Source organism: Thermobia domestica, chromosome 13, assembly GCF_964235325.1.
Source record: "Thermobia domestica chromosome 13, izTheDome1.hap1.1, whole genome shotgun sequence".
Classification (NCBI taxonomy): domain Eukaryota; kingdom Metazoa; phylum Arthropoda; class Insecta; order Zygentoma; family Lepismatidae; genus Thermobia; species Thermobia domestica.
In genome coordinates, this window is record NC_137466.1 from 207943611 (window position 1) to 207955161 (window position 11551).

Here is an 11551-nt window from a genome sequence, read left to right on the forward strand (position 1 = left end):
TTGCAGCGTCTATCTTGTTGTTTTCATAACTGCAACTGGCCGTACACACACGCACAGCAACAAAAAGAGATGGAAGAAAGCCAGTTGACTGCTTCAACACAAGCACCACTGACAATTGATTACTTCCAGCAGATCAGTAATAGCTAAATATTTCTTATACCTTCCTTCACCAGTATTGATAAATTGGTCAGTTGCCACATTGGCACCCCAAGTGTCTCTCCCGACATAGTCACAAGAAAATCATTGTAGATTCCAGGCTCATTTTTGGCCCAAGTTGACATTTGGCTCACTTATATCGGACACACGGGGATACCTTGGTAACCAATTTTAAGGAAATCAAATGGGTACTTTCTGAGATATAACTGATCCAAAATTTTCCCGAAATTTCCCGGAAAATATTTGATTTTCAAATAAATGTTCCTGACATATCCTGTAGCATATTGTTTCCTCTTCAAAATGGTATATTATTTTTCTCTGTAGCTCAATATTTATGGGAAATATGACCAATTGAACCTGTTAAGATTCTACAAAAAATATCAAATTTGTCCATTTTTTTACCACCCTGGGCTCAGGGGATACAGGGCTACAATTTGGTGTATAATCATCTATCATAGGGGCCTACATGTACATCAGGTTTCATGGAAATTTGACACCATGAGGCTTTGAGCTTAGTTGATTTCACATGGAAAAACCCTTTTTCGTGGGGTCAGTCCGTCAGATTGGGTCTGCTAAGTGAGATTCAGACCCGGATGACACGGAAAAAAGTCTTGACTCAAATGACCCAATTAATTCGTTAATCTGGGACTCATAATGATTGGCGGTGATAATATTCGGGGACCGATGGTGAACTTAAAACTGTCTTATATAATATTCAATAGAAATAAAAATGTATTTAAATAATAATACTTCAGTTATTGAACAATTAAATGTATTATGCGAAAGTTACATCCACTGAAGGTTAAAGACGTCAGTTTACAATGCTAGAAAAATACGCCCTGACAAAATAAAAGCATATACACACAGAGAGGTCAAAAGTAGAAATGTTTAAAATATAAATTCACATGAGTTCAGTTACCTTTTCTCTCTCTAAATAGGATATCTATTGAAATACAACAAAATAATGAGGAAAGTAACTATAAGTGCATTGAACTAAATATAGGAAGTAGTGCGTGTGTGTGTTTAATACTGGCTAGCGTTGATATGAGGAAGACATATACATGCATGGTTTAAACAACAATTGAGATATTACACGAAACGAATACACGAAATGGAAAAGTAAACTCTATAGTTTCTTTGAATAAAATTTAGGTAAAATTAATATTTTGGTATACATAGATTAAATTTCCGTCGTGTATGCTAGTAATAATTTCACATCTGGTTCTACGTATTTCTAAAACGTTCTCTGTAATTTATATTGTTCTACAGAAGAACTGCAAGATAAACAGAAACTTTACTTTTGGCTTTATCAAAATTGTTTTATAGGCTGCCAACTACTGATGTAAAGTATAGATTGTAGGTATAAGAAATGATAGTTCCAGCTTATACGCAACATTGTTTCAGACTGTACATAGTTATGAGAACTCTGAAAAAAAAAAAAAGCTTTTACAGAAATAAGAACATGAGCTCTGTCTCTCATGTTAGCTGACAGGCACCATCAGCAGAGAAAATAAAAAAAAAAAAAAAATGAAATGAAATCTTCCAATTTTACGTCCCACGGTTATACTGGTTAAGCTAAAGGAGACGTGATCGTGAGAGATGAGTAAAATTGTGGAATGAAGAAAGTGGGAGGAAACGGAAGAGCCCCGACAAAACCTACAAGCACGGTGTTTGTCCACCACAAATTCCATACGGCGCGGGCTGGGATTGAATCAGGGACACCAAGCACTGGAGGTTAACGTTCTACCTTTGAACCACCGCGCCCCCATCAGAAAAAAGAAAAAACGTTGAGAGATAGCGACAAATTCCTTTGCTATATGTAGAAAAATAGTTACAGCGTCCCATGAAATGAAATGAAATATTTCAGTTTAACATTCCACGATTATGCTCTTTAATCAGAGAGACAATTATTAATGCAATTAAGTGATCATGGAAGAATTAGTAGAATGGGAATGTGCGAGGAAACGGGAATACTCTTAGATGTAGCTCAAATGTTAGAACGTTGGCTTCGGATTCTGGAGGTCGTGAGTTCGATTCAAGCTGCCGATCATCATGACTGGGGTTTTCCAGGGCTTTCCTCAGTCCTACCAGGTAAATACCGGAATGGTACCTACTAAATAGACCCTGGCCAATACCTTCCCAAATCCTTTCCATTGTTGTTGTTGTTGCAAGATATCCAGTATAAAATGGTCTCTGAGCTGTATCTAGTGATAGTTGTTAATATAAATTCAAATAAACTAAAAGCCTACGGAAATGACGCTGTCCACCACAAACTTATTTGGCCGGGGGTTGAACCAGAGATCCCACACACCAGAAGTAAGCATTCTACCATTGAGTTACCGTGACCACTTTAGGGTCCCAAAAATGTGTTGCGTCATGAGTTTATTTCTATGCTGAAAAAGAAGTATTATGTTAAATTTCTTGCGTTGTTTTCCTTTCGAGGACAAGAGGGGAAAAAGTATAGTATTAGCTGAAAAAGAATCGAATTCGAAATTTCAAGAATTTACACGTTTCATATCAAAAATATAATTTCTCTATGTCCATCATCCGTTTAACCCGATGTATGTGAATTCGACTAAAGGCCACAATGATCAACAAATCCAAATCAGATTGTAAACTTAAGATTTTTATAAGATTCTCTAGTGTTATTTTCAAAAATTCTATTGCTATCCTTCAAAATAAAGATAGTTTACTGAAGGATGAAAAAAAGCAACTTTTACAAACTAGTCTTAATGATTTTGCTCATTACTTTATAAAACAATTCTTTAACTTAGTCTAAGTAATTTTGCTGAAGAAACATATCCAGAAAGAGTAATTTACTCTTTGCGGTTGATATTTTTAGGTGATTCTCAAAACGAACTCATTCCATTTTGTTCATATTTCATAAATAAATACATCATTAACGTCCCTACAACATAGTATGAATCACTTGTGATGAAAAAAATTCACAAGCAATGGTTTATTCTTTTTAAGTCAGTTTTGTCAAACAATTTTCTCAAAAATGGCTCATTCAGCCTTTATCATGTTTCTCAGATTAACGTTTGATAAACACCTTTTCAGTGTGGTGTACTCATTTTTTTTTTATAAATAAAAATCCATATGAGGTTGATTTCTCTCTCACAATTTTGTCTCATGATACATTTCTCGTCTCGAGCTTTCAATTTGTTTCAAACTTTATAGGTACCCTGTAGCTCAATGTGTCAAATATGATGATGTCATAATTTTATCACTACGTAGCTAACAAATCTTATTTTGACAAACAATAAAAGGCCGTTTTAAATTTAACCTTTCCCTCTTTCTCTTAAATTCCATTATACCTTCTATTACACACCTAAGATTTGAATTTATTCTCAAACCGATTCCTATTCCTCTCTTTAACTTCGCCTGTGTTGTTCTCTCCTTCGTTTCGAGTAACACTTTTTCATTTAATTATTATTACCCTATTTTAATTTTCTTTGTACTTCTTCATATCCACGTTTCCAACTGTTAATTATTAAAAGATTGATTCAAACAGTCTGCTTCAAATCTGGTAATCTTTGATTAAATTGTTGAATCAAGTCATGCGTTTTATGCATTGACTTCTACTTCTTTTCGCAACAGTTTTATTCACTATAAATATACTTTCGAACAACACTAACATTTTATACCCACAGCAAAAAATTACGTAAAGGTTACCATGGGAGATTTCAACGCCAGAATAGGACCGTAGAAACCTTAGAGTAGAATTTGCGGAGGTCGAAAAAAATGTATGTTATGAATTCCTTCTTCAAGAAAAGTGCCCAGCAGATAATAAACATAGGGACAACAGACTGTGTGAACAAATGAAATTGCCTGTTTTATCAAACAGAACCTATGCGATTGAAGACTGCAGCGTTGTAAACAGGTTTAACACAGAAAGTGAGCCTGGAATGGTAAGGAGATCTTTTCCTTCCAACTCGAACTTTTCATACCAATTCTAGCTACTTTAGAACTTCCGATAACAATTCACAGTTCACGCGGTAAAAAGCCTTTTCTAGATCAATAAACGCAACACGTACGTTTCTTTTTCCTTTAAAACTTTCACCAATTACACTTTAGAATACAATTGTATCTTTTGTGCGCTTACCTTTCCTAAACCTGAACTGTTGCCCCTCAACTTTTTCATTTCTTCTCCAATACAAAATTTTACTCAGTACTAAAAGCATAATCTTTGCGGAAGCTTGCTTGATTAAATGTTGATGACCAATCATGAGAAAAAAATGTATAGTTTTGCTGTGGCTCTCACGCGTTTATTCTGATATAGCCTGAAGTTATTATTCAGTGCAATATTTCTACAAATACAGACGCATACAAGACGACAACCGAGAAAATGATTCTGCGAGAAGAACGAAAGAGAGGAGAGGGGACAATCGTCTTTGTTATAATTAAATTAGCAACATCACGTACTCTCGATATGTATGAACATATTTCGTTATCTCTGGATCACACTGGATAAATTCCGGTTACGGATATTTTTTTTTCAGCTTTTCCGGCTCACAGGTCACGAACTTCGTGTCTCATTTCATTCACTGCTGCACACATCTTGCAGTTCGATTACTTACTCAAATATGTCTACTGACTTATCGATTAGAGATAAAGTAGCATTTTAGCATGGAGTCTCTATGAGATGATACCCCATTGTTTAAAGTGAGATTGGAACCACTATAATGAAATCTTTCAGTTTAACGTCCAGTAATTATGCTCTTTGGGCTAAGGGAGACGATGATTAAGGCAAGTGAATGATGATGGAAATAATTGGTGAAATGAAAAATGGGAGGAAACGGGAACACCCCGAGAAACACATGGACACGATGTTGACCACCACATACTAACTTGGAAGGGGATCCAACCACGCACCACTCCAGAGGTGAGACCTCTACCACTGAGCCACCGTGCGCCAAGAACTACAGTAAGGACTTACATGCTTACGAGACAAGCATAATGAGAAATTCGACCCGTAATCACGCCTGCAGGAACCGAGCACGTTAAATACGAAAGGAAGGGCACTAACTTGGAAACAGTAACTCAAATATGGGAAAATACCAAAAACAGCAAAGTTGAATAAATATAGAGAGAATGCATTGAGAATTTCCATGAGAGTAGCGAAATAGCTGAATTGATTTTAAGTTTGACGTCCTTTTTCAGCAGCAAGGCTATGTGAGACGTGAACCTACTCATTAACGTGGAATCGAACCCGGGTCTCCCACTTAGCCACGTAAGAGCTCAGAGTAGCGAAAGAGAACATGCTCTACGTAGTTTAGTTCTTAACGATAGTAAATGACAACGGCATCTTTCCCCTATAGCCGAATGATTTATATGGATAAATTTGTCTGTTTTCTTTCAAGTGAACTCGAATTTCAATTACATTATTTTATTGATTTCCTTATCAAATATGTTTAAATGCCCCATTACTTGTGCAAATTACATTTGTGATATATATATGAATATAATTTTAATTTTTAATAACCTAATTTAATTTTAAGAAAGATATTTCAGAATCCAAGAAAACTCCAAATCCAAAACGACCCTCTCATAGTTTTAGCAAATGATTAAAAATAATCAGCACATACTGGGTATATTTGCAGAACTTACGAGGAGTGATTGAAAAGTTTTGAGCCTTGAGGAAACTATAAGAAGTACAGATTTCCTAATACCTTTATTTTTCAACATAATCCCCTTGGACAGCAACACACTTGCTCCAACGGTGCTGGAGTGCTCTTATTCCAGTAGGAAAAAATTCCTTAGGTTATGACCACAGAAACTCCTCCACGGCTGTCATGACGCCATTATCGCTTACAAAACGTGGTCCTGTTAGTGCCTTTTTAAGATTAGAGAGCAAGTGGAAGTCTGAGGAGGCCAGATCTGGAGAATAGGGTGGATGAGGAATGAGTTCAAAGCCGCATTCGTGAATAGTAGAAATAGCAACTGCTGATGTGTGACCGGAAGCATTGTCATGATGGTGGAGAACACCGCTGGACATAATTTGGGGTCTTTTTTTCTTGAATTTGCACTAGAATGTTTTTCAAAAGGTCACTATAGTATTGTTCTCTTATGGTAATCACATAATCAATGAATATCACACCTTAGGAATCCCCAAAACACAGGCCATCACTTTGCCAGCGGAGAGAATCACCTTTGTCTTCTTTGGGGCAGGGGAGGAGAGGTGCTTCCATTGTTTGGATTGTTGTTTTGTTTCTGGCTGGTAATGGTGTACCAAACACTCGTCCATAGTGATGAATCGACAGTGAAAATCGTCCACATCACGTTCTAACAGTTTCAAATTGTCCACATATAGGAGGTACCGAGTGCATTTTTGTTCGGGAGTCAAAAGACGTGGGGCCCATTGAGCAAAAGCTTTTGATAGATCAAGCTTATTCTTCAGAATATGATCTGCTCACTCCTATAATATGCTCAGTAGGGTGTCCCTTATTTTCGAAAATTGGAAAAATTATCTGGCCACCCGTTATTTCTTTTCTTTTTCGTTAGAATAGATTACACATCAAAAATTTCTTTAATATTCAAATATTTACTGGTCGCTCAAGCCTTTTGAAATCAGGTATACAGAATGTTGCTATTCGTATATACTTCACAAGATGACTAACAGATAGCAGCACTATTGTAACAAAAGAAAAGAGCCATTGACAATAATTTCTTGTGCAATGTGCACAAATTGCCTTGCTGTTTAACGTCTTGTTAATCCGTGTTCAGGATTTTGTTCCAATTTGTATTTAAAGATCAATTTTAAGGTCTTACTCTTATTAAATAACCAAACTACCGTTGTCGTATAGGTGCAAGCTGGGAATTTAAACTTGGTTAAGGAAGCTTTGGCTTTCTTTACTGTATCTTGTGCGTTAGTAAATCGTGGTGTTTGGTGTACCATCAATCAGTAAGACCTTTGAGAGGACCTCGGTGCATTAACTTTGAGTGAGAAATGGAACAGAAAAAGAAAACCTCCTACTCGACTAGGAATAATAGTAAAATTTACTTGCTGGGCAGCACAGACCACGTGATACTAGGTAGCAAACTCCCTTCCAATAAACAGGTCCTGAAATTGTTTCTCCATCATCACAGTATTGAAAAATACTGTACGAGAAGTTCACACTGTGTAATGCAAGAAGTTGAGGAATTTTGGGAAAGAGCACGCATCCCAATTCGTGCGAGGAGGCACACGGTCACCGAAGTTAAACAGTTATTTGAGAAGTGGTGCAAATTAAAGAAAAATGCCAGTAGGAAAACTAATACACAAGTGAATAATGAAAAACAGTTTGTGGGTGAATTAGAAAAAATGTTTGATATCGCTTGTGCTAATGCTTTGGATGTGATGAAGAATAAAGAAGGCAAAGACTTCCTCATAGCGCAGCGACAACCTGGCCGTCCAGGAACAATGGGTGGTGTGGATAAAATACTTGCCGTGAGAGAGTCGAGATCTAGAGATAGAAAGGAAAAATTTAACAAAATTAAACAGAAAGAACTGGAACGTCAAAGCAAGGAAACAGTGGTGACTTTGGATGCAAGTATTTGTTCTGATAAAATCGAAGGTGACGACTCAGATGCAATTTCTAATGACACTTTTACTCACAACTTTCAACCAACTCTACAGAAGGTAACACCAAAGAAACGAGCAAGACAGAGTGTGTTTACTTCTGAATTGTTTGCAACATTAGATAGAACTAAAGTGAGCGTAAGAAAGCAACGTATTTAATAACTGCTACTGCAGAGCTTAGGACATGATACAACTAAACTAGCTATAAACGCTCAACAGTTTCACGTAATCGGCAACATCATCGTAAAGCATCAGCGGAAATGTTGAAAGCCAAATTTCAACCTGAGGGGCCACTTCAGGTTCAGTGGGACAGCAAACTAATGGATGACGAGTACAACAATAAGAAAACAGAACGTTTATCTGTGGTTGTTAGGGGCTTGTCTGGTAAAACTGAAGACAAAGTGCTAGGAGCCGCAAAATTAGAAAGAACCACTGGTCTTGCACAAACTACAGCAGTTGTTGAATTGTTAAAGGACTGGAAAATTGCCGACAGAGTAACTGCACTGTGTTTTGACACATATGCGAATAATACAGGGAACGTATCGGGTACCTGCACGCACTTAAAGCGTCTTTTAAAGAAAAAAACTTCTTAACTTACCATGTCGTCATCACATTTTGGAATTAAAGCTTGCTAATGTATTTAAAATTTGCGTTTGTGGTAGTGCAACGACTGGGCCCAAAGTCGCATTGTTCGAGACATTACAACAATTTTTTGATAAACTTCCCCAGACACAGACGAAATTTCCCCAACTGCAAGACAGAAACTCTTAGTAAAGAAAATCACTAGGGATGTATGAGTGTGTGTAATTATGTATTGGATATAATGTATGTGTAAAAAGTGGTATTTACACCAAATGTGTTACGAATAAAATGTTTTCTTCCATTCGGTTACGTAGACCTGCGCAGGTAAGGCTCTCTTGTAATTGTATGAATGGCTTATAATGGAAAAAAAGCTAATAAACTTTGTTGAGCTTGAGCGACCTCTAATTATTATCGTATCAAACTGAAATTTTGCTGAAATTCATTTTATATGGAAAGGAAAAAATATAAGAGGTGGCCCAGTGATTATCTCGAATTTCGTTTTTTTGGATATGCATAAGGGACACCCTAATGCTCAGCTGTCTGCTATCTCTTGAATTTATAATCGGCGATCTTCCATGATCATATCAAGTACCGGGCCAATGTTTTCCGTGGTGGTAGCACTTGATGGTCTCCCAAACCTAAGCTTATCTTCAAGACTCTACTTACCATGCTTGAATTAATGCACCCATCTTTTGATGGTGGCATATGAAGGGGCAGATTCCCCTAGGGTATTGACCATATCCTGGTGGATCTCAGACGCCGACATTCCTTTTAATTGCAGATAATTGATGACTGCCCTGTACTCGATTGTTCCCATTTACCCAACTTCTGCCATCTCACTCACTTTAAGATGGCAGAAGTTGGGTAAAAGACAAAAGAAATTACTTAGAACCAAGAGCTTGATTCATATTAATATCAAATGTTGTACTATTCTAATACATATAATTATTCTATTCTAGATACTCATTTTCTATGTTAGGCTCAAAGCTTTTCAGTCACCCCTCGTATAATACATATGTATACATAAATCGGGAAATAGGAATTAAAGTAAAGAAATGACAGATAAAATATCACTGAAAGGAAAGTTCTATAATGACTGCTACGCAATAACATTATTAAATATATAGAGATTCAACAATTTTATGGAAATATCTAGAGTTTGAAAACGTCATCTAGGTTAAGCATTGTCAGGCGGGGATAGCACAACAGGTTGTTGCTGATAGTCTGGTAGGAAAAACTTCGTACTACGTGAAGAGTAGTGGAACGTAGTGTGCAGTGAATGAGCAGACTGTGGTAGTATAAATTGAGCGAACCCTCTGATCTCCAAAGAGGACAAATTGTTAGCGTTTGGTTATGTGTTGTGAGAGTGACGAAAATGCTAAGTGTGTTGTGTGTGAGGGCAGTGCCCAAATCAGTCACAGTCTACAAAACTCATAGCAAAATCACATCGGCGAAGAAGAATGGTCGGAAGTAAACTCTCAGTGACAGATCTCACCGAGTATAAAATTGGATTGGTGAAACCGACGAAAAGAAACTCTGAGGCTGTAGCAAGACGCCAATGATGCCTCGAATATGTAACATGAGTCGCTTATGACTAAAAAATTCGGATGAGTAATCTTCCATCTTATATCAAACCACTAAGAGGGGTTTACATGTGATAGACATCCAAAGAAGTTTATATTCCGCAGTATCTACGACCAACTGTGATACATGGCGGTGGCTCTATGATGCTCTGGCCGCAATATGTTGGTTTTGAATGGGTCCCATACTTACCAGTCGCGCCACTGCTCGTGTCATTTTTACCCGTGCAGTATAATTATATTCCGGGTCATTGCAATATATGATCCAGATGCTGTTTCTAAGCAAAAATACCAAATTCCAAGAAGGCAATATACCCATCTGTTGCGTACCATTTGAGAATCATCAAGATGAAGTTGAACCGCCCAAACTTTAGAACTGAACATAACTGGATATCTGTGATACGTTACGAAGACACGAATTGGACCCATTTTCTTCAACTCCATCCTCTCTTACGGAACTGACTAATGCTCTCCACGAAGGATCGTGTAATATTCCAATAAGTAGCATTCAAAACTTTGCTGACTCTCCACTACCCTAATGAACCTTATAAGATTCTAATGATATTAGGATCACGTCAGTGAACGTTATGAAACTTTTAGCTTTAGTACACCCGTTACTCCACACAATAACACCGGAACGAAAGCAATTTTAATTTTCTTTATTTTTTCTTGTAATTGATTCTTTCTGCCGAGTTCGTTAATGAAGTCAATTAGTTAACATGGCCACGGGTAACGGTGACTTTAACAGGTTTTGTCCACATCTCTTTTTCTATTTAATAACCGACTAAAACTCAGACATAAGGGGCCTTATGCAGAGTCGTTTTGAAGCGTTATTAGTGCCATACTAAAGAGTTCGACTAACATATGTTTTCTGCAGTAGTCAGGCCTTTAGTATGACGCTAATCATACTTCAATTCGACTCTGCATAAGGCCCAAGAAGTTTTGGTTGCTGAGGAGTTAAGTAAAGTAAGGGGATTAAAAAAGCGTTATTAGTGCCATACTAAAGAGTTCGACTAACATATGTTTTCTGCAGTAGTCAGGCCTTTAGTATGACGCTAATCATGCTTCAATTCGACTCTGCATAAGGCCCAAGAAGTTTTGGTTGCTGAGAAGTTAAGTAAAGTAAGGGGATTAAAAAAGTCGTGTCGTATTGTAAAGTTGTTAGTGAAATATTCATGTCTGAAATACGAATAAATTGCCATATCTGCTTCTAATGAAATCTTCCTAGGAAAGGAACTAAAAGTAAAGTACATCTTATTTTCAGTAGCTTTTAATTGGTACACAATTCTAGTTCAATAGCAAAATTACTATGTTTCATCAGGGATTGAAATCGGGAACTAAGGAAGATGAAAATACACTTTGAAATCCTTTGCAGGGAGAAGGACACTATATAGTAAAATTATAACCAACCAGGCAAAATGTTTGTGAAGTCTGTTGTGAAATCTGAAAGGAGGAAGGAAACAATAGCGAATGCTGTTTACGTGTAGGTGGGCTTGTATCCTTTCTGTCCCATATTATGATTGATGTGTGGCAACGTGATGTGTAATATACATCGAAAGTGCGTGTACACACTTTTCTTCCCAAAGTCAAGGTCATTTTATTATGAACTTCATCTGTAACAGGTGAAGATTTTTATCTCATTTCCTCAATCAGTTAGGTAACATAGTGAACA